Source organism: Hylaeus anthracinus, unplaced genomic scaffold (genome assembly GCF_026225885.1).
Source record: "Hylaeus anthracinus isolate JK02 unplaced genomic scaffold, UHH_iyHylAnth1.0_haploid 3, whole genome shotgun sequence".
Taxonomy (NCBI): Eukaryota; Metazoa; Arthropoda; class Insecta; order Hymenoptera; family Colletidae; genus Hylaeus; species Hylaeus anthracinus.
In genome coordinates, this window is record NW_026535284.1 from 12,295,174 (window position 1) to 12,321,950 (window position 26,777).

General features: G+C 45.1%; 1 protein-coding gene and 1 long non-coding RNA gene across 7 annotated transcripts in view; one reads left to right on the forward strand and one right to left on the reverse strand.

Moving 5' to 3' along the window:
- LOC128893988 (uncharacterized) overlaps nt 1-7,137 on the reverse strand; it is a 73,268-nt gene extending 66,131 nt beyond the window's left edge. For both annotated transcript variants that reach the window (XR_008461442.1, XR_008461443.1), the window contains exon 1: nt 6,622-7,137. This is a non-coding gene — a long non-coding RNA (uncharacterized LOC128893988). The remainder of the gene's footprint in view (nt 1-6,621) is intronic.
- The window catches only part of LOC128893980 (nephrin-like), a 348,887-nt gene that overhangs the window by 174,883 nt on the left and 147,227 nt on the right, over nt 1-26,777 (forward strand). The gene's annotated exons all lie outside the window — the stretch shown is intronic.

The window sequence follows — 26,777 nt, forward strand, 5'->3', positions numbered from 1 at the left end:
TAATTTGTAATTGAAATGCTAAGGAATCGACCAGGGTCCCAGACATCCTCGATGGGAGCGAAATGGACGAACCGAAAGCCAGGTCTTGCGAAACGAATTAATATATTTCTGGGGTAGGAGAAAAAGAAACGAGAAGAAGCTGGCGGGTTCGCGGTAATGAATTCCACGAGAAGCCAGTCCGGTGAAAACTGGCGGCGATGACCTCCGTTCGAGTGCTATCGATTCGATTCATTATCAAGGTTTAATTGCGCCATAAGAGAGGGTAGCGCGAGAATTATAGCCGCTGTTATTAACCTCTCTTACTAGCCGTTTATAATTTCAATTGGGCCGCCGCGCCGCGCCAACCTCGCTGATATTAACGCCTCGCTGTTATTCCTCTTTACGAGCCCTCGTTGAAATTCATCGATACCGCGACGCTCGAAACGAGCACGACGCCGACCACCTTTTTCCCTTCGCCCGGAAATCCTCGGCTTCCACACTAGTATACCACTTAAATGTATTGCACCAAAGAAAACTTAAAACCTGCGTGTTTTAGTTAACCAAATATTCAGCATAAAGAAATATTACAAGCAATCCTCGATGAATCGTGTAAGAGAGAACTAGTTACTACGATCAGCGTAGTTCCAATGCACCATACGCGGACGTCGAGCACAAAAGAAATCAATCGTTGATCATTCCAGCGATCGTGTCGCTTTCCAACAAATTGCTCTATCCTTTTCGAGTACTCTGTTCAATTTTTCCCACCTTTGTCGCGATCCCATTTTTCCCCGCTCTTTCGTCTCATCCGCTCTAAACCGTTCCCAGTTCTCTTTAACTCCCACGATTAACAACACTCGTGTCTAGATCCTAGGACTGCGTGCCGCTGCGTGCAGCCTCGATTCGATCAAGGCGATTTCGAGCAATTTTTCCCCGGCTCTCGACTTTCATTTCCCGATCCGCGAAGCGATGGCACGGAAACTCGACGTTTCGCGTCGAAATTTATCGCGTTCGCCCGTTGAACGTTTCTCAATTTCGTCGACGCGGGTAGTTTTCCCGTTCCGTTGTGTAATATTTGACGTCGAATCCCCCCGGTAACGTTCTCGTTGGAATAAAGTGTAGCGCGATAATTGCACGAAAAAATACGACGTAAATCCCGCGCCCGACGGTTTATGTGCATAATCTATTTGCAATGTAAAGCGAGCAAGCAGTTTCGTTTGCCTGGGCAATGAAGCACGCGCGAAAACACTGCCACGGTGCTTCGTTGTCATCGATCCAGCACGCGATACGTTTTTCCCTGGAATTACACCTTCCATAAACTGGCCCTCCTTCGGATAAAGACTCGCCAGTGTGTATACGGCGATCTCGTAAAAAGTAGGGTGCTAAAGGACGGGATCTTTTGTTGCAGGATGCCAGAGGTTCCGATGACGCGATATCTGAATTTTTTTTTCTTTAAATCTGATAAAGATACCTGGTTCAAATTTTCTACATGTATTCACGTATATTCTGCTAAATAACTGCTAAGAATTTTGTCAACCTCTGGCATCCAGACTTTTCTTCCGTGAGCCATGAAGCCGCGCCTAATCAGCCAAAGCCGAGGTTTCGTCTTAGGCACTTGTCCCCGTTACGAATCGTCCTGAAACCGTCGACGGAGCGAATTAATGCAGCGCCAGGCTCGTAAACCAACTCGAAACGACTGACCGACCGGCCAACCGAGCTGAATATGAAGCTCGTTCGTGTTTCATTCCAGAATTTCATTGTGGACTGGTGGTGTTCTACCAAAGCGTCCATGAATTCATCCTGATACATCCTGTGCCAATCCTGTCCCTACTGACCCAACTTTCGGTCGATGACCGGAGTCATCTTTCTTTACGACGGTATTAAAATAAAGATCAATTCCTAGTTGGAGTGTTTTAAAAATTCATGACACAAAGTCGGATTGAACTTTACTGAAATATCAAAACTAAAATAGAAGCTGTGTTGAATCATTTAATCACGAAGTTTTTTTCGATTGGCCAATTATTCGTTGGACTGTACAGAGTTCGGTGTATATCACACGAGTTATTCTTCTACTTATAGAATCATCTATATTCTATGTATAGATCAATTAACTTAATGAAGCAAAAAGTTGAGAAATGCGATCGAAATGGTCTCTGAAATAAATTATTCGTTATTCGATGGTCAACAAAATTTTCTCTTTTAATGATGTTAATCTTTATTATCCAGGAAGTTGTTATAAATATAATAAGTTATGACTATACCAAATGCTTTGACAGTTAAGATTTAAGATTTTTTTTAAACTCGAGATTCGATCGAAAATCGATATGTGCAGTGAATAGCTCAAATAATGAAGTATTAAATATTCAGTGCGATGCAATAAATATTCCTCGATAGAGAGACTAAGACTTTGCCAACACGCTTTTCGTCCACCTCACATCTCGCTTAGTTGTCAGGCGTCACGCAGTCGGCGCTAGTGTCTCGTCCCGCATAACTTCCAGAATTTCTCACCTCGGAGGACCGCGATACGTATGCACGTTCGCGCTCGAAGCGTAACGCGACACCTCGCGTGAACAATTTTTCATATGAATTACGGCCTTGATAGCACCGTCGCTGCGAGATCGTAAAATCCCCGTACACGTTGTATGCGCGCTGCGCACAGCGAAGGACCGTGCGATCGAATTAACGAGTTAATCCCTTCGATGGCGGCGCGCCGGTTGCCGCGGGTACAATCGTTTATTGAAAATTCCGGCTCGTTTTAATTTCCCTCTATCCGAATTGCTACGTTTTTACGCGGCGAAACTCGACCGCTAAAATACTGCCGGCATTGGTCGAATCTTTTCCGACGTAGTGTCATCGTTATTGAATTTAATCGCGTTTATTTCGCAATAACATGAACAAAAAAACACGTGTAGAGAAAAATCGTACCGGTATCGAATAATCTGTAAGATAGAAGATCGACGAAAGGCTACCAGGAGGATTTTATATTTGACCATTTCGAAAGTTTCTACAGTTTTTCAGCAGATGTCACGTCTACGCAAGTCGGAATTTAAATACGCGTGAAAAGTTACAAGAGTTTATGCACACTCTTTAAAACCAGTTCCCGAAGCACTAATTAGCGAAAAATGTTCGAGTTTGGGCGACTTTTACTCGACGGATTGCATGTAAAAAATAAAAGATAATCAAGCGCAGTTGCGGCATTAAACTCTCTAGTGCATTTATTTCGGTAACAAATTATGTTTTAGCCGTTTACACGTAAATTGAAAATCAGCAAGAATGAATAAATTTAATCGCTGGAATAGCGAGGAAGGCAGTAAAGAGGGATAAGAAAAATAAAAATCGAGGTATCCCCGTTTTAAATAAAATTTCCCTTTCGATTGACGGCGTTTCCGAGGCGGGATCGGTTTCCCATCTAATCCGGGATCTGTTTCGGCGCGTCGGCCCGATATCCCCGTGTATCGCGAGATCCGTAAAATCTGGGATACGTTAGGTTACAAACCGTGTGCGGAGAGGTACGCGACGGGCTGACAGTGGTAAAGCCCACGTTTAGTCGAAGCACGAGCCACGAGCACGCACCAGGGAGGATCGGTGAATGGCCGAAGAGTCAAGGCCCGGCTTAAACGGAGAATGGATCGCAGGCGTCTATATCGGCGATATCCCGCTGCAGGATTCCGGTGTCCTTTAGTTCCGGTTTAATGGCGCCTGCAGCGGCGTTTAATCGCGGATTAAACGCGATCGAGCGGGCGTTCCGACGCGATTAGAAAAAGTCAGGGAACCGTCTTCCGGCATTTTGCTTCCATTCCACCTCTTCTCTAATTTTAATCGAGGTGGAAGCACTATCGTTGAACAACTTCGACCCTCTACTGGGTGAATATGTTATTACCACGTTGAGCGTCACGTAATCCACATATGTGTGACAAGAATTTTCACCAAGCAAATAAATAAATAAATTTTGAAGGTGAAATGTTAATGAAAATAAATCTGTGTAGTACTGATAAATTTTAAAAGGGTTCTAAATATAAGTACTACTGCAGAATGTTACTAGGGCTACGAATTGATCCTAGAATTGTTATTAACACGTTCGCGACCGGCAGATATTTTACATCTGTAATACCGAGTACCGATGAAAATAAAATTCTGAAGCTGGACATCGCAAGTTTGTATCATTGGGCCAAAGATAAAAGTTACGAAATATGTTTTGAAATGTCAACGTTGTAAATATGTACTGTATAAAATAAAAACATTTTCATAATATTTTCATAACCAGGAGTAGAATTTGAAATGACGCGAATGTACGTCAACGGTCGCGAATGCGTTAAAATAAAACAAAAATAAAGTATCTCTCCACTTCCCCTCGAAAAAAGGGAACTCAGTTATGGTTGCAAGACAAGCCATCCCCTCTCCCAACGGTTCATCCCACGCGATACCAGCAATCTTGCATCAGTCAAAGGATCTCGCCCCTTTTGTCCGTGACGTTGAATAGATTTTTCGGGGGTGTCGAAAACAGTCGACCGGTTTTGAAAAGTATACCGTCGCCGAAGGATAAAAATTGCCAGCTGAAAGACCGACGCGGTAGGAAAGGATTCCTTTCTCTCGCGAATAATAATCTCGGCAGTGATCTCGTTCCCTTTTCTCGAGCTGCGACGCTCCGACTGCCGACTCTCGACTAGCGACAAAATTAATACGCCTCGTTCTTGAATGGCATCCAGCGCGGCTTCTTTGAGTCAGTTTCAATGGGACACGAATTCCGCAAAGACGTTACCAACCACAATGGTCGGGAGAAAACTGCGCCATCTGTTCCTTCGCTTTATTACGGGAGGCCCTACCGATGGCCAGTGCGGAAATGTTTATCCTTACCCTTGTAATACTGCCCTGGATATCGCTAAATGCGATCGTTTAGAATCAGAAGGAAGCATTGCACGTATAATGTATATTTACGATTTTCTACATGACCCGTTCACTGCACAAATCGTTAAATTCCATTTTTTTGAAAAATTTTAAATTAAAGTGTCGCGAAAAGCGAGAAATTTTCGAAATTTTAATTACAGCACAGTTCAGCATCGACGTCCCCAGGCTTTTTTCAATTATCGCTAGAGCCTCAACGAGCGCGCGAGTAAAACAGATTCGCGCGTCAGAATAATCCGTAATTAGAAATTACGCGTGCGTCCCGCGATGGGGCGAGAATATAATCGATAAATAAGTATCGCGAGTGCGTTGAAAGTTCCGTCCCCCTCTCCCCGTGTTTAAGGCGAAACGAGATCGAGTAACTCGTTAGAGAAGCGGGCTAAAGATAAATCGCCTATTTTATATGCGAGCCTAGCCCCGGCGCCGTGAATGTACAGACGAAGTTTTGGTAATCGATAAACGCACTCGTAACTCTTCGTCCCCTCCCCCCAACTCTGCTTCTAACGTAATGCGGGAAATTTATTAAAACGTTCGCGAATTTTACGACCCTGTACAACACCGAACTCTTTTCGCGAAGCGTCCATCATCATTTTACGCGGATACAATGGCAATGTATTTTGACGTGTACCGAACGGCTAAATCTTTTACAGATTTCCCATAGATGATCTATGCCATTTTTCCGTCCTTTCCCTTCGCGGCGCTCCGACTCCCTGTATGGTCTCCGATTCAATTCCCCGTAGCGATTAATTGCGAGATTCCTCAAAGGGAACGAGCTCGTTAGGCTGAACCACCGTTGGGGCTAAATTTCATCCACGGTTATGGTTCATGAGTAATCAGACACTATTAGGTCTTATTTCGATGAAGACACCAAAGTCAATGTTACATAGGATACATTCTATCTCGATAACGAGGATTTATTGGCCGTTGATTTATGTTTTTACATATTGGGTTCTCTTTAAAAATATAATAAAGCGTTTTGCCTTGGGTATCAAGATTTAACACTAGATTATTATTTTGATAATCAAAATTTCAATCAAATTAAGGTTGGATTTCAAGCAAAAGGTTATAAACTTATCCCTTGAATAATTGCAATCAATTTGGACTACGGGACAAGTGGTAGTTGGCACTGAATGCGTTAATAATGTATCAGCCTGAATCACTTGAGATTATTATATAGGGAATTTTAGTTGACCTTGTTATTAATTTACATGTAAATCCATTCCGAACTTATTATTGGCAATCATTTCACTATTACGCTATCGCAAAGCAATCAATGTCTACCTTCAAAGAGAGCCCAATCGGGTATCGAATAAAAACGACAGAAAGACAAGTGGTAGGTACCACGAAATAGTCATACGGAGTCCGAATCGGGCACCCAAGGGGTCGTCGATTAAATATTGAATTAATAGGAGCCGCCAAGCGTCGCGGGACTGTTTAGACACGGTCGACCCAGTTCTCCGCTAAACTCTTCGCGAAATCCGTTTATCGATTTCACACGTTCGCGCGAAAATTCGATTTTCTCGAAACCGAGGCGAACCGAACGAAACCAGTAGTTGGCTCGGCGCTGTCTCGTCGTTTACCTTATTTCTCGACGAGGGCTTTCAGCTTTGAACCGCCCGTCTCCGTGAAATCATTTTCCATCCAACTTTCAAATATAAACGTATCTACTTCCCTTTGACGGGCCACGGAAGTCTTGGAAAAATCTGAGAGCGTAACCCCGATACAAACACAAACAGTGCTTACCCTTTGAAATCGTTGGCTCCTGCACAGTCCTCGCCTTTTTCGTACAACGAATCGACGTTACTCTGTTAATCGATCCTCCATATTGTTTGCTCTGGACCATGCGTTGGATCCTTTAGATAACCCGGAAGAGTTCCTGGGGATGGATGGCGAAATGTTGTCGAGTTGACTCTTTGCATCGAGGCTTCACTTGTAGTGTTTTGATTGAGAATTATTGCACTTTGATCAGAGTCACACAAATACACTTTCCGATTAGAAAAGTCCAAGGAAAAGTCACGGATAGTATTATAGTATTTCACTGGTGTCGATCGCGCAACCGTGATTAGAGTCTCTCGTTGTATTCGGTACTGCGATCGGTCCCGCATGTAAAGTGATAATATGAATTTAATATCACTGGGTACATGTACGTGTTAAGATCGATCGGTACATAGTTACACGCACGCCGTCCGAAACGGTACTGTCACTCTCGGGCTCGATCAGTCGTTCCATCTCCCCTCTCGTCCTCGAGTTGTCCTTGCTTCGAGCCTCGAGGACTTTTGAAAATATGTACGGGTCGCGTAGTTTTGTTTTCTTGCTAACTGCTCTCGTGACGTCATTCGATGTATCTCCCCATTCTGTGTTACGTAGGTATCATTTCCGAGAAATTTCCACTTCGCTGAATTCCAATCACGCGCATCTTGCCTGGGCCCAAAGTTTACAAAAACAGACAACAACGTTGGAATCCAACGGACTTGATTCGAAGTCGATGACTCATCCTTGGATGTGGATTCGAGTAAACATTCTGCGACGTATTTCAAATGAAACTACATTATAATTTAATGGATTAATATATTCATAATTGATATACGATCAGTCCATAAGTATTTATACGCTCCATGTCTATTGAAGAAACTTGTCTAAATTAAATAATAGATTAATGTTTCGAAATAAATGTTCCATAATAGATACGTACATGAATAATATATGTATAACGAAAAATTTATTTAGAAACATAAAACCTATCGTTTAATTTAGTACTTACAGAACTGAGTGTATTCGTGATTCTACAGGTGGCTCAAAACTATTACAGGTGACTTAATCTATTTACGTTCTATGCATCCAGTCATTTCCATCTAATTCAATATAAAAATACCAAAGCATGTCCATCATTTACCCTACGCAAACTTAATATACAACGTAATCGCACGTTCTCTCGCATGAAATTTTGCGTCTATACTGTCCACACTAACCATAAATACGACGCTCATTGTCTCCTATGCTGAATAACGCAGTCTTAGCAATCTGACGCCAACGTATCGCGGCGCAACTTTCGCTGGCTGCCGTCAATCTATTTTTCCTCGCATTCAAGCGCATTCGAAGCACCCACGTTCGCGATAACTGCTCCCAATGTCCTTATTGATTCCATATAAACAAGCGAAACGACAGAGTTGCGACAGTTTCGAAAACGGCGAAGGAGGCTAAAGAAGAAACAACCGTTCGCGATAATTACGCGACCGCGATCCCTGTTATTTCAATATTCCGAGCCGAGGCCGTTTCGGCCTCGATATTGGATTTCGGTGTCGCCGATGGATCCCAGCCACAGTCCCGCGATTCGATGCATAAGCTACCGCACGCAGTCAGCCCCGTGCAAAGGGGAAGGCAGTTACTCGGATACTCCGGCACCATTAGGCATTCAGGCTCGGTCGTGCAGACGGGGCTCCCGAGCTCTCTTTATCTAAGAATATTTGTTCAGGCGAACTCGTTGAAATTGAAACGGCCAGATTCGCGAGTTCCTCTCGATTCCCTCCGGGAGGCGGGAGAGGTGTCTCTTTCCTGGAAGGCAACCAACATAGCGACCTTCTTATTTATTTTCCCCGCGTCCAATTAAAGGTTTCGAAGATAACCACGAATTAACATGGATGACGTTCGGTGTCTTCTCACATGAGCTTGAGCTTGGTATATCTAAGTGCGTAACCGTCACATTAAAATACAACTCTTTCCGTTCTTCTCAACACATTTACGTTAATCTTGTCTTTGGTAGGTGCGGTCCAAAGGCCCTCTTCTAGCTCGGGTACCTCGGGATCGCTAAGCCCGTACTGTAGCTGCATATTCGCATGCTACAGCCCCTGAGGGTTCTCACGCGAGTCACTGTCACCTCCTACTGAGATAAGAACTGATGTCGAGTCACGCTCGACATAGGAGTGCAAAGAGTTGAAGGTGTAGAGGAAATATTCCTACAACGGATATTACACACAGAAAAGGAATTTTCACCACCTAAGTTGGACTTCCTCGTACAACTAAAAATGAAAAGTCGAAATACACACTTACTAATATTCCTGAGCAAAATAGAGATTCTCTACATTCATCTTGCGCGCGTTTGGATGTCCCCCTTTCATTTGTTACGAAGCCTCTTCCCTAGTTACGCCGCTGATTGCGACCAAGTAGTCTCGCAACGAGACCCCTTTTCACGCTCGCGGGTCGCTCCCGCCCGCATCGAGCCGCCACTGGCCTAGATTCGGTTTTCGTTCGTTTATTCGTCGCTTCCACTTCTGTTTAACTTGGTCGTCCCCCTTGGGGTCACGGGGAGTCAAGCCACGAAACCTTATTACGAATTTCACGCATCCCGAGTAAAGGGTCCCGCACCTCCGACGGCGTGTGGCTCGTTTCTGCCTGGCAGGTGTTTGTTTTTTCTTTCCCGTCCTGGTTTTGCCTGTTTCTCCACGCGTGCTTATTTACAGAAAAAGGAAACCAACCTGCTCCAGGAATAATATCGCGCTTCCCGACGCGCAGCAGGAATTAATCGACCATTAGATTTTTAATTGCGCTCTCCTCTTTCCTGTTCGTCGCTGGCAGGAGATACTGCTGAGATTCGCTCACCCTTATCCTAAGGGTTGAGTGGACCTTTAGGAGTCAGGGAGGTGCGCGGTTCTTTATGGATTCGTCGCGAGAACGCACGTTTCGTCCCAGTTTTAACGAAATTGTGAGGGAATGTTTGATAGAAAATATGGCACCTTGGATTTTGAGGGCAGTGTACGCAGGGGTGGGTCATAACTGGTGTTACAATCTATAGTAGGGCTGTTCTATATAACAAAATGAATCGAATGTGTGCGACACGATTGTTTACTAGTGATCATTGTTTCGTAGAAAATTGAATCGGAAAGCTCACGGAGTCTGGCGTATCTGACCATTACTGGCCATTTCTACTGAATTTATGTATGCACCCATGACGTTGCACTCTAACTAATTTAAAGCTCCCTTAAAGTTATCCAAAGGAGACTCCTACATTCTAGGCTATCCACTAATATCCGCGATACCACGATATTGTTCAAGTGAAAGAGGAACAGGGAGGTCGCGAGCCAAGCGAGGCGTAAAGAATGGCGCGCCTAAAAGAACAGAACAAATCAGGAAAAGAAGAACGAACAGGGTTCCCTTTTGTTTCGGTAGCCGAAACAATAGCATCGACTTTTGCATCGTTTAAGCATGACCCGCAAAGCATGCTGCATCGCTTCCACTCGTGGTACATGCGCATACATCGTGCGCTTGTATACGGTCAGTCCTATAAATATTCGTACCCTCTGTGTTCATTGAAGGTGTTTGTCTAAATTAAATAATAGGTTTGATGTTTCCAAATCAATTTTTCATTATATATACACAAGTGTAAAGTTTGTCCATGTACATATTTATAATGAAACATTTATTTAAAAACATCGAACCTATTATTTCATTTAGACAAACTTCTTTAATAGACGTAGAGGATACGAATATTTATGGGACTGACTGTATATCGCCAGTCGGATAAATTCCACGCGGTTGCGACGATACACGAATCTGTTTGTCTTCTGTGAAATTAATGACGCGAGACTGGTTCCGGGTGCATGAAACGAACGTGAATTGCGATTTTGCTGTTGAGGTGAATGTCTTGTAGTGGCATTGATAGAATACACGTTTCGCGGTTGTTACTTCGGAACGGTGCAGCTGCTGGGGAGAGAAAGACACTAATTCTTCTCTTGGTATATGGTTCCAGGGGTTTTTGAAATCAACTTGCTTTAATAGTTGATAGTACGTGAACGAGTAGCAGTAGAGTTTCATATGTAAATAATGGTGAGCGTGCTTGTTAATTTCGATTTATTGTAGTTCGTAGAGTAACATTCGATATCGAGATTAAACTGGAGTTCTCTGTCTATTATTCTCATGGAATTCGCGTATTAATTCCATCTAAAGTTCGCCGAACAGTAAATAATTTCGCTAGCATCTCGTCGAAAACGGGGTGGCAGCCGACCCATTCGAGGGAAATTTCGGCTGGAAATCCAGCTGGATGCTCGGCTTATCCTTCGCGTCTGCCTTTCGACGGGCTCTCGGTGGAGTCGTAAAAACGTCCGCGGGGTTGCGTAACGCTCGCGTGCCAACGACCCGGTTCGCGTGTTCCTGGGTGCAAGGTATCGATGCGCCTTGCAAACGAACACGCGTACCCGGCTCTCCCGAAAATTGCAACCGGGATTGGTTCGGAGTCACCGCCACCGATCGGCCACGTTCTAGGACGCGCACGTACCGCCCCGAAATCCCTGATTTACCGCCAGGAGGACCACGCTCGCTGTTCTCGGCTAGGCGAAACGTGGCCACGCACACACCATCCGCCTGATAATCTATGTGCCGTTGGGTACGTTCGTGTTGGTGCCTGCACCTACTTATGCGCGCGTGCACCGTGTCGAGGGTTCCCATGTATTTCTCGTGCGTGTGCGCGTGCCCGGTATCTATTTACACGTACGACTCTCGCATTCGGACCAATGTTTACACGTATTCCCCCGCCGCCTCTGTTCGGTTTCGCGTGTACAGGGCGATCCTAAATCGGCTGGCTGGATTTTCCATGGCAACGGGGTAGTGCTATGGTTGAATGTATGTATGTAGGCCAGTCTACGGAACTGTAATGATCTACGACGGATTTTCGTAGGTAAGCTTCTAAACAAAATCATATCTTTTTAGCGTTGATTAAGTTGATCTGGCTCATCGCAAAGCAGAGATGGATTTTGAGTCCCTGGTGTTTCCTATACCAAACAGTGCCCACGCGTTGGTCGCCTTATGTCTGTAGTTTGATCCGCATCGATCTCCCTAGCCGTGAAATCGATACCAAACGGCAACCCACCCGTTCTCAATTATATCTATCCGTAGCAATCTATTCGTCCAAGTTTCTTCTTCCGCACATCAACGTTCTAATGTAACTCTCTCTGACGCTGGCAATTCAAATACTTCCATGAAATTCGCTACCATACCATCAGTGTTTCGTCGCTTATGCGTTCCAAGAATGTTCGACATCCCTCACGTCTGCATATCGCGCCACCAGCCGAATCCTCGAGCTGCTCGTTGCATGGTCGACTTTTCGCGACGTTCCAACTCGCAAGGGTCCCAGTTTCCGCTCGTTACGCGCGACGATACGAAGAATTAAGAATCGCGGGTCTTTCACGGAGACAGAGGTAGAAAGAGCCCCCTCGGGAAGCCAGTGTCCGCGTAATTAACGTTGAATTTAAAGAGACACTTAGACGCAAAGATTTTTTTCTACGGCCGTGTATGCGCGGCCGTAGAATCTCTGTCCTCGCTTTTCATTCCCCCGTTCTCGCTGTCACGTCGCCGCCCCTCCTCCCTCCGCGGGAAGCTCCTTAAATTTTACAAAACACCGACGGTCGTGGCAAACGAACAGACAGACGGACAGACGGATCTACGACGACCGAGCTTTCTCATCTTTCCGCTGTTTCTACCTCTTTTCGCCGTTTCTTCTCGCTGATCTTGCCCACTCGTGTCGCGCGAGCGCGTTCCCTACCCCTCGCCGTTGCTCTCCCTGTCTAGATTTAAAGTCGAGGCATTGTCACCACTTCTCCACAGCGTAACGACCTTTCTACCTCCCTCGCGTGCACCCTCCAGGTTCTCTCTGTCTGTCCTTCAACCCCTCCGCCTCGTTCACCCCTCTTGACTCTCGCCTTCTTTCACCCTTGCCTCCTTTCTTCCTCCTTCCACGCTCTGAAGATCGGCTCGAGTGGCTCGGCGTTTTGCGTGTCCCGGCAATTATCCCTTGCACTCGTTAATCTCTACCACCCCTCCCCTGCCGCTCTCTCGCCCCCTCATCGCCGTCGCGACGTTGCGCCAGCTACACCGGACGTAAATGCACGCGCGTTCCGTCAACCTCGTTGTCTCACGTGAGAGCACTCCGAGTACTTTCCGCCTCCTCTCTCCTCTATTGTCCCGTCGGTCGGTGTGTTGAACGTATCCAGGGACTCGAATATTTTAGATCCCCGCGCGCCTCGACGCTCCGCCGAGCGGATTTATCGCGAGCGCCACCCCCTCTCGTCCGGCGCTGGTGGACGCAAATTTTTGCCGAAAAACTCGCCGGTTTCGAACTTCCTCGCGTTAACGTGATTCCCTGCCAGCGCATTAACGGACCCAGAGCTACGAGTTCTGAGCGATTTTATTCCGCGTGGGTGGGCACCTCGAATCGACGCGCATTATGCAGGCGCGGATGCTGCTTATCGATAGAAGACGTATTAGGCGTTTGGTGAAATGTTTCTTGTGAATGGGAGGTCTCTGTAGTTTCGGGAGCTGCGGAAGGGGCTAGCTAAATAATCGCGGCACTTGTTTAATTGGAACGCAGCTTAAAAAGTATTAAACAATGCTCGAAGAGTACGTTCGAAATACCCAATTAAAATATTTCACTTTATGCTTCGGGTTGTTGAGATGCAAATATTCTACTTTTCCAAATCTTCCCACTTGTATATTTCAAGTAGCCTCTACTGTTTAAAACAATGTTCGACGTATTGTTTCTTCAGATTTCATTCAAATCCGATGCTCAAGCTTGTTGACCCAGACCAGTCTCGTGCTCCAGAAACCGACAATGAGAACGCATTAATTTTCTTTCGCGGGATGATAAATAGAATCGACCGAAAATTATGACCGGTCCTCGGTGGACAATTAAACGATCCGAAAAGTAGGTGGAACGGCCAGTCGTAAAATTTGGCGAGGTTTCAGGGAGGGCCCCGAAGTTTAAGACTGTAATGCCCACGTTCGTATAATTTGAGGTCTCGCGCCACCATTTAAGTCGCACGTGCCCTCAGTCCACCCTCGGAACGCGAACATTATTGCCGAGCTTAAAGCTCGCGTGCCTTGTAATCTTGAGCAGTGGGAACTATACATAATGCGGCAATTGCCAGCTCGTTTCGACGTGCTCTCGTGCTCCCTCTTCGAGCGTTTTTTCTCCCCTCTCGACGCTTTGATCGCAAAACGCCGCTGTGCGCGCAAATTGGATCGCCGACTCTTTTAAAAAAAAAAATCAGCTTGCGGTTCGATCGAATCGGGTAACGGTGTCCTGCGTATCGATCTATCGAAAAGCCCAACGAGAAAGGCTTGGGGGCGGAGGGGGTGTTGGTGGGCGAAAACTATTTACGTCCGCTTTCGTTCCCGTCCGACTATGGTTGAGCGCGTTTCCCCCTGCGTTTTAACGATCTCGTGACGCGTCGAGAACGTAATTACAATGGTGTGCGAATGTGCAATAATCTGAAACGTTTGCGTACCATTAGAATTACGTTTAGAAGGCTGTTAAATTAATTGCCACGTACCGTGAGCACATTTGTACGATGACGATTTGGACAAATTAAGAGAATCGGGGAAAGAGATAGTTAGCGATTAGCGACAGTCACTCTCATAAATATTCGTACCCTCTACGTCAATTAAAGAAGTTTGTTTAAATTAAACAATAAGCACTGTGAAGTTCTTATGCACTATAAGCACTATAAGTATATAATTTATCTGACCTCGCAATTCTTTGCAAGAATTTACGTTCTATAAGCACGAAGGAGGAATTCAACTTTCAGCGTGGCTGACGTAATCAATCTCATCGTGTTTCGCGGAGACGTCCCCCAGGTTCGATACACGTCTCCTCCTCTTTTGAGGAATGGCCTCTTTGTTTGCCAGATCCACGGAAAAGAAACTCGAGCGATCCTGTTTTGTCGTGACGGGCGTCGTTTTCGGGTCCTGCCCCTTCGGGATCCCGCTTTGCACACGCAGCACGTTTCCTGGCCAGACTTGGTATCCTTGCCTCTCTCGGTTCCTTTCCCTTGGTTCTCACCCCTTTTCCCTGCCACTTTATACATTTTTCCTATCGCATTCGCATTTGCCCGTGTCCGTGCCAGCGACCGAATCTCCACGTTCCGTTTTAAATCTGGCTGGGTGATGTATTGTCCACCAGCTCGTTTGTTTGCCTTTCTCGGACCGAGGAAAAGCAAAGGCCTAGGAAAGAATTTCCTCTTGGAAGAAATCGGAGAGGAGAGCTACCCAGTGATACACTCTTTGTATTTTTTAGTCTGTGCCCTACACATTTCGTAGTATCTATTCTTACTTTAACACTTTCGGTGCAATACATACTCATGAAAATATTTATAAAGCTAACATACTTTCGCTGTATACTTTCCACCCTTGATTTCTCTGTGCTCTCTACCTCTTGTTCCTCTTTATTTCCCATCATTTCTTCTAGAATGAAAGGCTTACCGTTCACACTGTTATCGACCATTTCTCGGAAGGAGCCTGCCGTGGGAAAGGATCAATCTGCAAATGCAGCTTTCTGGAAGTCCTGATGCGCCCAGCCAACCTTCGTTGGCAGTAATTTCAATGGATCGAGTTCCCCAACTCGAAGTTATCGAAACGCTTTTCGCTTTTTCGAGCAGATTGCGGGGCGTCCTCCGCGGGGTCAGGAGCAGTCCGTTCTCGTCGCGAGGTCCTTTTTCTTTTAAGCGCGTCTACGAATGCTCGTCGCATCGATAATTCAGCGCCGAATGGAACTGCATCGGGACACCGTCGTCTCTCAAGAATCTCTTTCGCGCGTCGCTTTTCAATCTCGAATCCGGAATTCCAATACGTGCCGGACCCGTAAACGTCCCGGCCCGTTTACACCGACGCGAGCACGCCTATTGAAGACCGTTTTCTGATTACACAGTCCCCGACGTTTTCTTGTTACGCCGTCTGACAGTTTCTCATTATAGATTACGTTCACCGAGTCGTCGAGTTCTCGCGAAAAACATGTCACTTCTTTCTCCCTTTCGTCGTTCCTCTCTCGACAATTCGCCATTGTGTCGACGCGATCGGCCTCGTAAGCTGTATCAGAGTTTCTCCAACTTTTGGAGAATGCTTGCTTTTTTCAGGGGAAAATTGAGAAAATTACGGAAAATGCGACTGGACTTCGAAACTGCTTCAGTGGAAACTGAAACTATAAGAACTTTAAATTTAAAGAATCAATCGTCAGGTTAATTCAGCCCCGAGTTTTTTCTAGCGTTGATTAATTCAGCAGCGAAAAATTAGAGGCAACGATACGGGCTTCCGATGAAGGCTTCCCCACCCCTTTGTCCTCGCGGAGGGAATTGTCGCGAGGGTGAACGAAGCCCCTGAATGAAATTCGGTGGAGGGGCAGGAGCGTTTTAATAAAATTAGTTGGCAAGTTCAGCCAATAAGGTGGCGATGAACGATGCGGTTCGCTATAGGTCGTGTTTGCGCCGCGCCGATAGTGATAATATTGCGGGGATGGGGACTGCCGTTGGCTGACGGGAAAATACGGGGGCTACTCAACCCGGCAAGTTTCCTGATTAAACCTGTTAATTTGTAATTAAACGGGACCCCCGGCAGACGGAGTTACCCATGGAATCGTATAATGGACGACACGCGACGCGTTCGCCAAGTTTCAACGAGGACAATATTCGCGACCGAGCTGCCGCGATCCCATCGCCCTGCGCGCTCTAATCGAATTCTTTCGAGCTGGAATATCCAGTTCGAGGTTCTAAAACCACCGGAGAACAATCGTAGTGGCTTCAGTTTCTACGACATACCCTCAAAATGGAAACCAACGGTTCCTTACAAAAGAGGAACGCGTTTCCAAAATTTTCAAACATCTCCACAAAACAGAATGCAAGTTTCTAACCTTAAGCAAGCAATTAACACTGAACCTATCGACGTTCATTTTTAACTATTTCTATCGTGATATAAAATGAGACTAGTCTTTAACCAAATATTTTTCAATTAAGTGCAAAAATATTTCACGTGAAACTAAATTCAATAATGCATGAAACAATTGTATAACTCGTACATAACGTACGAGAACCGCATACAAAAATTTGAAAACAGTTATTTGACCGGTCATGATAGGTTGTGTTAATGAAGAACTCAATCCTATCTCAACCGTCCTTTCTCTTCCCCAGAGTCTCTCTCCCAGCGGTTTAAGGATAAATCTGTTTTTTGTTTTCGAGGGAACTTTTGTTCGAAAGAATCTCTATTCGTCTCTAACGCTTGCAAATTGCACGACTTTCAGGTGAACGTTTTCCGCGGCGAGTCGAAAGGAAAAAGCGAGCGGAGCACTTTTACGCTCAGCGCGCGCCGCGGGGACAAAGTAGAGAAAGCTGCGGCTCGGTAGAAAAAAAAATCGCGAAGAAACAAAAGCGCGAGTGCCGCGTAGAAAAGTTCGCGTGGTAAAATACTGGCTCGATGTTTATTTACTTTCACGCTTTCCTCGAGTTCGCGAAATTCGCGACGCCTCTGCTCGTTGGATACGGGACACGGAATATCCTAGTAAATATCAGTATTTGGGACGTTTATTGCTCCATCCCTGGCCGACAACGATTTTTTCGGGTTAAAATATTTCGTCGCATCTGTTACAGCCTCTCTTGGTAGAATGAATTTTATTTTATCTTTCGAAACGGGAATTATTTGTTGATCTTTCGTAAGTTCCTTGTAAGCAATTCATGCTTGGATCAAACAAGTGGTCGAGTCTGTAGAGGGCTGTTGAATTATGAGAAGGTACTGTCTTCTGCAAATTTTCGGAATAAGAATTTATAACGGACGCGATGCACTCATTCGAAAAATAAAATCGAAGTCAAAACAACCTAATTACTAACTTACAGTTTGATATCCATACTTTATGATACTCGCGTTTTCAAGAAGACAACAGTGTGTTCTCCCCCAGTAATCATTCCCCAAGACAGACGTCCTGGAAGCTAAGCACGTCGCCGAAGGAGGCGATAAAGAGGTCGTCGTGACGCTCGAGTCGACAATTCACCGCGGCGATCATCGCCACGCGCGTTCACCCGGCAATAATAATCCACGGCAATAACAGAAACAACCATTAGCGTCCGTGCACTCGATTCGACACTGCCGCGTACTTTTATTGAAAACGTAATTTATGGAGAAAACACATCTGCGTAATAAAGAGCGGGTCGTTAATTTTTCTGCCGCGCCAGCCGTTAGCGGAACAGGAGTAATATTTTCGCAAGCGTTTTACCTCTGGCCTCGTCCACCTCGGCCGGCATTCAATGCTCACAGCCGCTTAATGTTCCGTTGCACCAGCAGAAACATTTAAATCGCGGCGCTGGCTTTGGCGTTCTTTCAACGCTCCCTCTGGTTTCTTTTACGCGACAATCACCCCCGACGTTTCCTTTTCCCTCAGATTGTCCCTCGGATACTCCTCATTTTCAGATTCAACATATTTAGGGGTCTTGTATCAATATTTAGATAATACACTTGAAAATGTAAAGAAGATTAACCGAGGGATTTTGGATTTTGGATGTTTTAGATCAAAATGTATCGGACCTAATTCTGCTGCTTTGAACTTATTTTGAATGATATTTCACGAATCAAACATAACACTACCAATTACCTTAGAGTACGAGTAGACTACAAATGAATATATCCATGTCCGGCCAATGCTGGCCCATTCTACTTGCGCGCTGAACTCACGAATGTCGTCAAAACACCTAAGCCTTCCCTTGATGTCGCTACCCGTGTCAATCGTTTCAGCCGCTAAACCTACATTCCCAACCCACGTCATGTCTCAATTTCTGTACAGCTAGCGAGCACGAACACCACCGCGTGACGTTCGCCCAGCCATATTTGCAACACGTCCCCTACCCATCGGCCCGGCAGGCGTGATTAGATTTTTGGCATCGAGCCATCGGCGTAGCAACAACCGCGACGCTCGGTGAATCGATTTGCAAAGCCCGATCTCGAAACAAATTACGCGACCGATGGACGTTACACTGGCGAGTTTCGAAAATCATTACGAAGCTGCCCCCGAATTGCATTATTCAATTACCGGCGGCACGGATTCACGAAATTAACGACGAAAGCGAGCGACGTCGCTCGAAATCGAACGTTTTTGGACAATGCGAAACGTCAGTTGCGATAAGGACGTAGAGAAATTCCACAGGAAATTGGCTTGAACAAACATACCACTCGACAGTGTAATAATTAAAAAATGGATATTCGAGGCATCAGATACTAGAATATTTCGAGAGCATTGCAGCTAGCTTCTGACACATTGGTATATTAAATAACAAGTTTAGTAAGCACTTGATTATTACATAGAAGTATTCCAAACGGACATGTGCTCGAACCTTGGTGAACGTTGGCACATATGATCCAAGCTGTACACGAAGAAGCAGTTGCAATGCTAGCAATAATACTCAGTTAGTATCACACTTGTTACCTTCAGAATATAATTACTCAGGCAGAGTGACAATTTGCAATCGCAATTCGACGCTAGAAAAACGATGAAAGCGAAATCTCCTCAAGTGGTTTCGCACGTCGGTTTTACATCTGTATTAGCGTGCACGACGCGCTGGAGTAGATCGATTCGTTTCCATCGCTCGTCAGCGTTCATTGTGCGAAATTCAGTTTTTAATTCTTGGCGAGCGTTGATACGACCTTTCGACGAACAAAATGAACGGCTGGGCTCGCGCACGGTGGAAAGTTGACGCGGACTGTCCAATATCGTTAAATGAAACGCAGCTAGATATTGACTCGCCGTTAATAAAATGGCAATATTAAGTTATCGGGTACACAATATTACGTCGATATTGGGTAAATGTTTAATATGCAGATACCGAAGGTAATCGATACAGAACGAATAAAAATCTAATTTCGCGAGCAGTTATGTTTTACCTCGGTCGAACCGCAGTCATATCGGGCGTTGTTAATCGATGTGTTCGCGTTGTTTTTCAATATATCGCAAGCCGTGAAAAGAAGCGGCCATGCTCGAGGAAGAAGAACCCGATTTCTTTTATGAAAACCCAGTCAATGGGATGAGGGAGAGGGAATCGGTGGAGGCACTCGTGGTCGAGGGTTCCCATGGATGTATTCCAGAGCCCCAGGGGTTGCCAGACGCGCTTCTGTTAAATGTATGAGCTTATCGTGCCAAGAAGGGATAAAAGTGACGGTGAAGAAACGCGACAAGGCGAATTTCATCGAAGTTGTCGCTTGTAAGGGAAGGGCGTTATCTCGACGACGTTGTTTTCGTTGGCCAGGCGAATGTTTCCACCGTTGTCCCATTCCTCTGACTAATGTTTTCCAGAAACGTCATGTGCTGCTAACGTGAACATCGGAATTAACGGTGTATCGTGTCGCAGTAATGCGAAGGTGTGGCGTTACGGTGGATCTTATACACCCGACAGTGCCTGGGTTAACGAGGAGCCCCGACATGTACGGAACTTTTATACGAAAGGATTCTCGTGAGCCTTTTTATCGACAGACCTCTGCATCGATTGGAAAGTTTTCTCTCTCGAACGATAAAAGTAACATGTTGGATTTATTTCCTTTGATGCTGTGATGCACGGAGAGGAAAAGCAGAGAGAAAAATTGATAACAATAATCGAATCATTGGTCCCTTTCACTTTGAATTCGAGGCTTCCATAATTCTCCATAAAATAGTTCAATAATCTTTTAATCTCGTGTCTTCGTTAATAAGATTCGCTGAAGAGTCGAGTATTTGGCGCACCACCGATTAAAATCGTTGCAACACAAGCGTTTTCATCGAGTCCACGATTTTCACGCAAATATTCATTGTAGGAGCGCTTGGTCCCCGAACAAGAGGGTCCTTTATGCAGGCTTTTCCCCCTTTTCTTCGTGATGTCCAACCGCGGCTGGACATCGACGTTCCCCGACTGCTAATGAACTCCATTGAAACGAATCGTCGAACCGATAATAATTAGCGTTCTACCAACTTCCACGGTTCCTATCGCCTCTGTCTTTCATTCAGAGGTTTGGACGATCGCCTCTCCTGCTCTCCTCTCTCGAGGCTGGATCGAAAATGGCGGCTCGTAATTACAAAGCGGCGAGTCCCAGACGAGAAACATAGGTGGGTTGGTTTTCGGAAAACGGAGGCCTCGGCCAGCTTTGCCAGTGACAGGTAGATGAAAAGCCTCGTTAAAATGTCTGCGATTCTAAGCGACCGTGGAAGGACGCCACGGCTGAAGCCATAGGGACGGGTAAGTTATGTCGAGGGAGTTGAAGCGTCGGTCTAAGCATCAAGACTAAGTTACTGCTCCGCAGACGCGCTTGATGCACGAACTAATTAAACGGAAATTTAATACGCGGGATTAATCTGCCCGATATTCCTCTGTTCCCTTGCGAATGGAATCCCACAACTCCACGCTAGTCTTCGAGCATCTTTGAGCTGGCCGTTGATAACAGTTCCGAAGCGCAGGACGACTACAGCGATCTTGCTACGTTTTACGATACTCGAAACTGGTGATAAGTACTTTACCAACGAATAAACTTCGTGCGCTTTGAATGCCAGCGATTAGCGTTTTATCCGCTTATGGACTTCGAATGTTGTTCCTATTAAACGTTTTACGTGGATTGAAAGTTTGGAGCATCATAAATATTCGTATGTGAAAATTTAAGTAACTTCAAAAAATTTTTAACGAAAATCCCTCTTGTGATAAATATCAAAGGATCGTTTAGGACGCGAATATCGTCGCGATCGGATTAAGGTTGATGAAACGGTAGGTGTCACGAATTACCTAGGTTAAAACACCGCCCGCGGACATTGGAATATTAATAAATATTAAAAGCAATATCGCGCGGCGCTACGCGATTTATTATTTGCGTTCCGTAAGTGCTAATTAGAGCTCGAAATGTGACGGTGCTCCGGTTCGAACGCAGAGGAATTCGTTGTATTTAACATCAGAATCCATTACACTAATTACGCAGGATCCTGACGAATCCGATGGCGAGACGGAAAAACGTGCACTGTCGCACGTCCAGCGCCGTGTGGGAAGCTTTACGGTTTAATTACCAGCGCGTCACGAGGCTCGTTATACCAATTACGAATATTGCCGATATTTAAATAAACTTCGTTTTCCAGCCCAGTAAATAGCCCAACCGATTTTCCCAGATTCCCCCTCATACGTGCCTGCGATAACGAATTTGATTTGCTCCAACGCACCGATGATCTTTCGCGGACGTTAACGACGATGTCCCGGTAATTATGAGTGAACACGATCGACTAGGGAAAATGTTCTCATTACTGACAAGAATTCAAGGATTCTTCAGGGGAGTATTAGCAAGCGATTGACGAGGTTTGCCCAACAAAAATGATTAATTATGAAAATAATTTAGGATTAAATTCTAATATTTACGAAAATAAAAACTACTCCGAAAGAGTCCGTGTTTGAGCACATTTTCATCGTTGAATCCTCACGAATGCGTTAACAATATTCTGCTGAAGATATGAATCCATAACTTTTGATTTTGGTTAGCGAATTACTCAACCCCGCGTGACGTTTGACGTTGTACTACACCCACGCCACTCAGAAACAAAACATGCGAGAAATAAACTGGAAAGGTTCGGTTTGTTTGTACCAGGAAGTGAACGGCGCGACGGTTGCAGTGGAACGGCGTAGAAAATGATGGTCGATTGTCCGAATTCGGGGGTTTCCATGGAGCGAGCCGGGTCGGTTACGGGACGATGGAAAAGAGAGAGCGACGCAGAAAATGGTTTCGGCGAGCACGAACGGTTCATTACACCTCGAGCTCGTGTTTCGGGGGTGGTCGAAAGTGTAGCTTTGCGGAGAGGTCACTCGCAAACCTGGCGCGCATACAAAGACAGGCCGCGGCTCTCGCGTACACACGCCGCCAGAAACGGCTAGATAAACGATGACGGAGCGTAGACGACAGCCGAAACCCGCGAGCGTTTTAATCTACCGCTCGGCAAAGCTATTACACGCTACCGGTGGAAGTCATTTCGAGACGGTGCGCGTTCGTCCGACTTCCTGGTCGCCGCGAGAAACAATGGAAATTAGGACTTCACCTGTCGACCTGACCCCACCCAAATCCATACGTTATCGCTTTATTCGGGCTAATCGTCCATCGCCTCCCTCCCCGTCCGACACAACCGCATGAACGTGCCGAGGTTTCGCTATTGCCTCTGACTACTGTCTTATTTTATGTGCCTGGTAATACTTTCGCGAATGACCAATAAAATAAAAGGTTGAATTATAGGAAATGTACCAACAAATATTCCAAAATTTTTACTTGTTACAACTGTTCGTTGTAGGTAGCAGCAGTAGGTCATGTTTATACATTAGACAAATTTGTAATTAGTATAGATAGATATCCACTGTTATTTTACCGATGTTTTAGCGATGTTGACCTGGAGGTAGGTTAACCACGTGTTTGTCTATTCTATACAGAGATATAATTACGTGGAATTTGCATTAATTGGATGTTGTATTTATAATTACTAATTTGGGAATATTTGGCCACTGCTACAACATATTATCGCAATTAAATTGAATCTGTTAATTACATTTAAAAAAGACTCTTCGTGAAACGAATTAACTGGCATTCTTGTTTATTGGTCGACCGAACAATTCAACGCGTGCTCACTTATAGGGCTGAAACGAAACGATTTGTACGTCATTTGGCGACTCCTTCGCCCTCGTCTTCGCTTCTCCCTATAATTAACGGTTTCCCGCCACGGACGCTGTCAGTTTTTCCGACCCTGTGCTCCCCCGCGTCGATTGAAGAATTAATCTCCATCTTCGACACGACATCCTATCAGTGATAGGATATCGAGCCACCGCCCATTTCCTTAATCGCACCACCCGAGAAGTTTTAACGCTTATGCATCGACCACGTTAAATATTGATTTCTCTCGCCACAGAGGAGCTACCACTTAAAATAGCAGAGATGCAAGGGTGGCCTTTTTCACCCTGACGTGTTCTATACGGTTCAGCAGTTCAACTTGAACTCACAAAGCAACCAATAAACAATAAAGATTCACCAATAAGAGGAGTATCAGGCCTGGTAACTGTGTAGAGGTGTCAAAGTATATTGGAGGGAAAAAAGAAGCCTCGTAAATCGCAGTGATGTCACGAGTTAAGATCAATAAATGGCTGTGCGCTACAAAACAAAAGTGGCTCATACCTTCATTACCTTTAAACAAAGAAAAAAAAGAAAAACCTAAAAACAAATAACTTCGAATATAATAGCGTGTTTAACGACCATCGTTTTATTTCAACAATCGGTCTCTTGTGTTCGCTGCGAATAGAAATAGCTAATTTACAACGTCTGCAAGCACTGTGCGAATTGACGTGCAGCACACTCCTATATTTAAGTTAAATGATGTATCGCCAATTAAACTTATTCGATATTTTTATTCTAGGCAAGATAGTCCAATTAATAGCGACTTCACAACTTTATGGCAGACATGTTTGATTTACCAGTCAATTTGGAGGTCACCGGGTGGTTAACGAAAGGATTGACCCGTCTACTTTTCCACGAGAACAATTTAGTGGCAGGTTGTGCGCCAGCTCCGTCCTCGCTCATATGAATTATCATCGTTTGAGAACGGTTGTACATCTTCCGAAACATTAATCTTGCAGGAATCCGTGCGCGTCACGGGTCGCACCCGGTACATGACAACGCCGGAGGGAATAAAGCCCTTGATATTTGTAAACTACAATGCTGATCGCTAAAACTCGAGGGGGTGTGCGGAATTGGACGCTTAAAAGGAAGTTTCCATTTTAATTGAACAGTCAATTCTCGAAGGGAACCAAGAAATCCACGGGTGCTGTTTTACGAAGTCCAATTGTACGTAACTCTTCCAATTCCGCGGCCAGGATCCGCGACGCGACAGCAAACAATTAGTGCAGGCGAAAATTTGAAATGACACCTGGGTGGTCGGTGCTGCGTCGACGACGGTAATTGGGAATACTCGTGATTTTTACGAGACGACGCGTCACGAAACGCGGACGTTGCTTTTCCAACGTTCTGAATAATCGTATCGCGAGAAAAACGAACGCAAACCTGTAACGAGTGGAACAATCTTCGCGATTCGTCAACCAGGCTTGTTTGGAAGGAAACAGAGGCGTTCCCAACTATTTACCGATTTAATCGTCGTATAAATCTTCGTCAGTTTGACGGAAATTTTATGTAAGGGTCGAGGGGGTGGACAACCACCCTCTGCAGCGCGTGAAATTTATTGCTTTACTTACGAGGAATCTTTAGCTTGAATATAGAAAAAATTACCCGTATTTGGGAATTTTTTCTGAAGATATTAAACGTCTAACGTAATATATTAAAAGTCTGATTAAAATGGTACCGGTATACCTACGAACGAATTCAGATTCATTGGACTTTTAGTATAAGTTAATGTTTTAAATACTGTTTACCGTTGACCTCATGGTTTATACGTAACACAACGCTCCACTTTCTAGAATTGGACTCTATTCTTGCCTGTTCGATTCTAATTGCTATATACCGTCTCAGATCATACTTTCAGATCCCGAAGAGAAGCTATTCCAGAGGTCGACACGCCCATTATTCCAAGTAATCTTTTTAATCGATTGCAATTTAATTTCCACTCTTTCGTTCCATGATTTAATATCTAATTATATAATTTTCATTCTAGAAAAGGATACGCCGCTGTTTACCTTCCGTTTGAAATTTTTACGTAGCTAAGAATTTTTCCCGTCTCTGGCGTGGCTTAATAAACCGAGGAAAGGGTTCTTCGCGGAACCCCTTCTCCGATCAAATATTTACGTGGCCGATACGCTAGCCGGCCAGAGGACAGGCTAATAATTGCCTTGGAGACAGGGGAGACGGACAAACGCACAGGCAAACTTGCGCGAACGTAAAACGCGTAATTGTCTCGTCTCTCGTCCCTCGTCGAGAAACTTCTCACCGTGTGCTCGTGCCTCGCGAGACATAGTATCGCGGCAAATACACTCCAAGGGGCGAGGACACTCGGGGTAGAAAATAGAAGCGGGGAGAGGACTCGTTTCACCTCCACGGCTCTTCAATGCAACAGCGTCGCGCGTGTTTGTATGCGTACACGTCTGATTGAATACACGTTTCGATGTACAATACATTTGTTTGAACGAATATATGTACACCCTCGCTCAGAAGCATATGTGGACGCTTGCTTAATAGAAATAGATATCTAATGAAAATTGCGAACCTATTAATATCAATTGTATCATTTATGTTTCGATGTGTTTATGTTGCCAGTAAGTGTACCATACTTATGAACGAGGGTGTATGTACGTATTTATGTACGTTTGAATGCATGTATAAAGCTGTTTGACCACGTATGTCGGTCTCAGTTTACCTTCGTATCTCGAGAATGGTTCGTCCCAGAATTATGAAATAGTGGACAGCCTTTTTCGACTGTTACGGACAGTTCCGTGAACCGTTCCCGCCGAACGCGACGCGACGATCGATTCCTCGGTCGTCGGGAATACGAGACTAACGGCCGCAAAAATTGCCGCGATAACGACCTCGGTAAAATCGACGTCCCAAAGACGGGGGTCACGCGGGACCATAACGTCCCTTAACGGCCGTCTTTGTCGACGCTGCGGCAGATCGTCGAACTTTGCAAGAAGCTTTTACGAGCTCGTACGCGGGACGGTAAAAAACCTTGACGCTATCCACGGATGAAAGGAATCCGACTATAAAGTTCCCCTTAACGTCTGCTACCGCGCGATATCGCGAGGATCCCGGTGTTGTTATCAACAAACCGGCCAGAATAGTTTTGGGCAGCAGTCCAGCCAAATGCGCGACTATCCCTCTTTTTGTTCGGTACCGAGCTTTTTCGATCGCCTGACACTCTTCTGGCGAATCGTTCTAGAGATTCTGCGAGTATTATTAACCTGGTGAAAAGTGGTTGCAAGGAGTAGGTGTGTTATCTTTGGAGTGGTCTAATTTCGTAGTTCACTCTTTAGTGTTTAACACAGCAGATCCTAAATATTTAATGAATCTTATTTGTAGATTTTCCACCACTTCTCTGTGGATTCACCCTCTTTTCAGATTCAGAGCCGACGAGGGTCCGTTTTCGGTTTTACTCGCGGCGTAATCCCGTTGGTTGGAGCGTTGTTGAACGA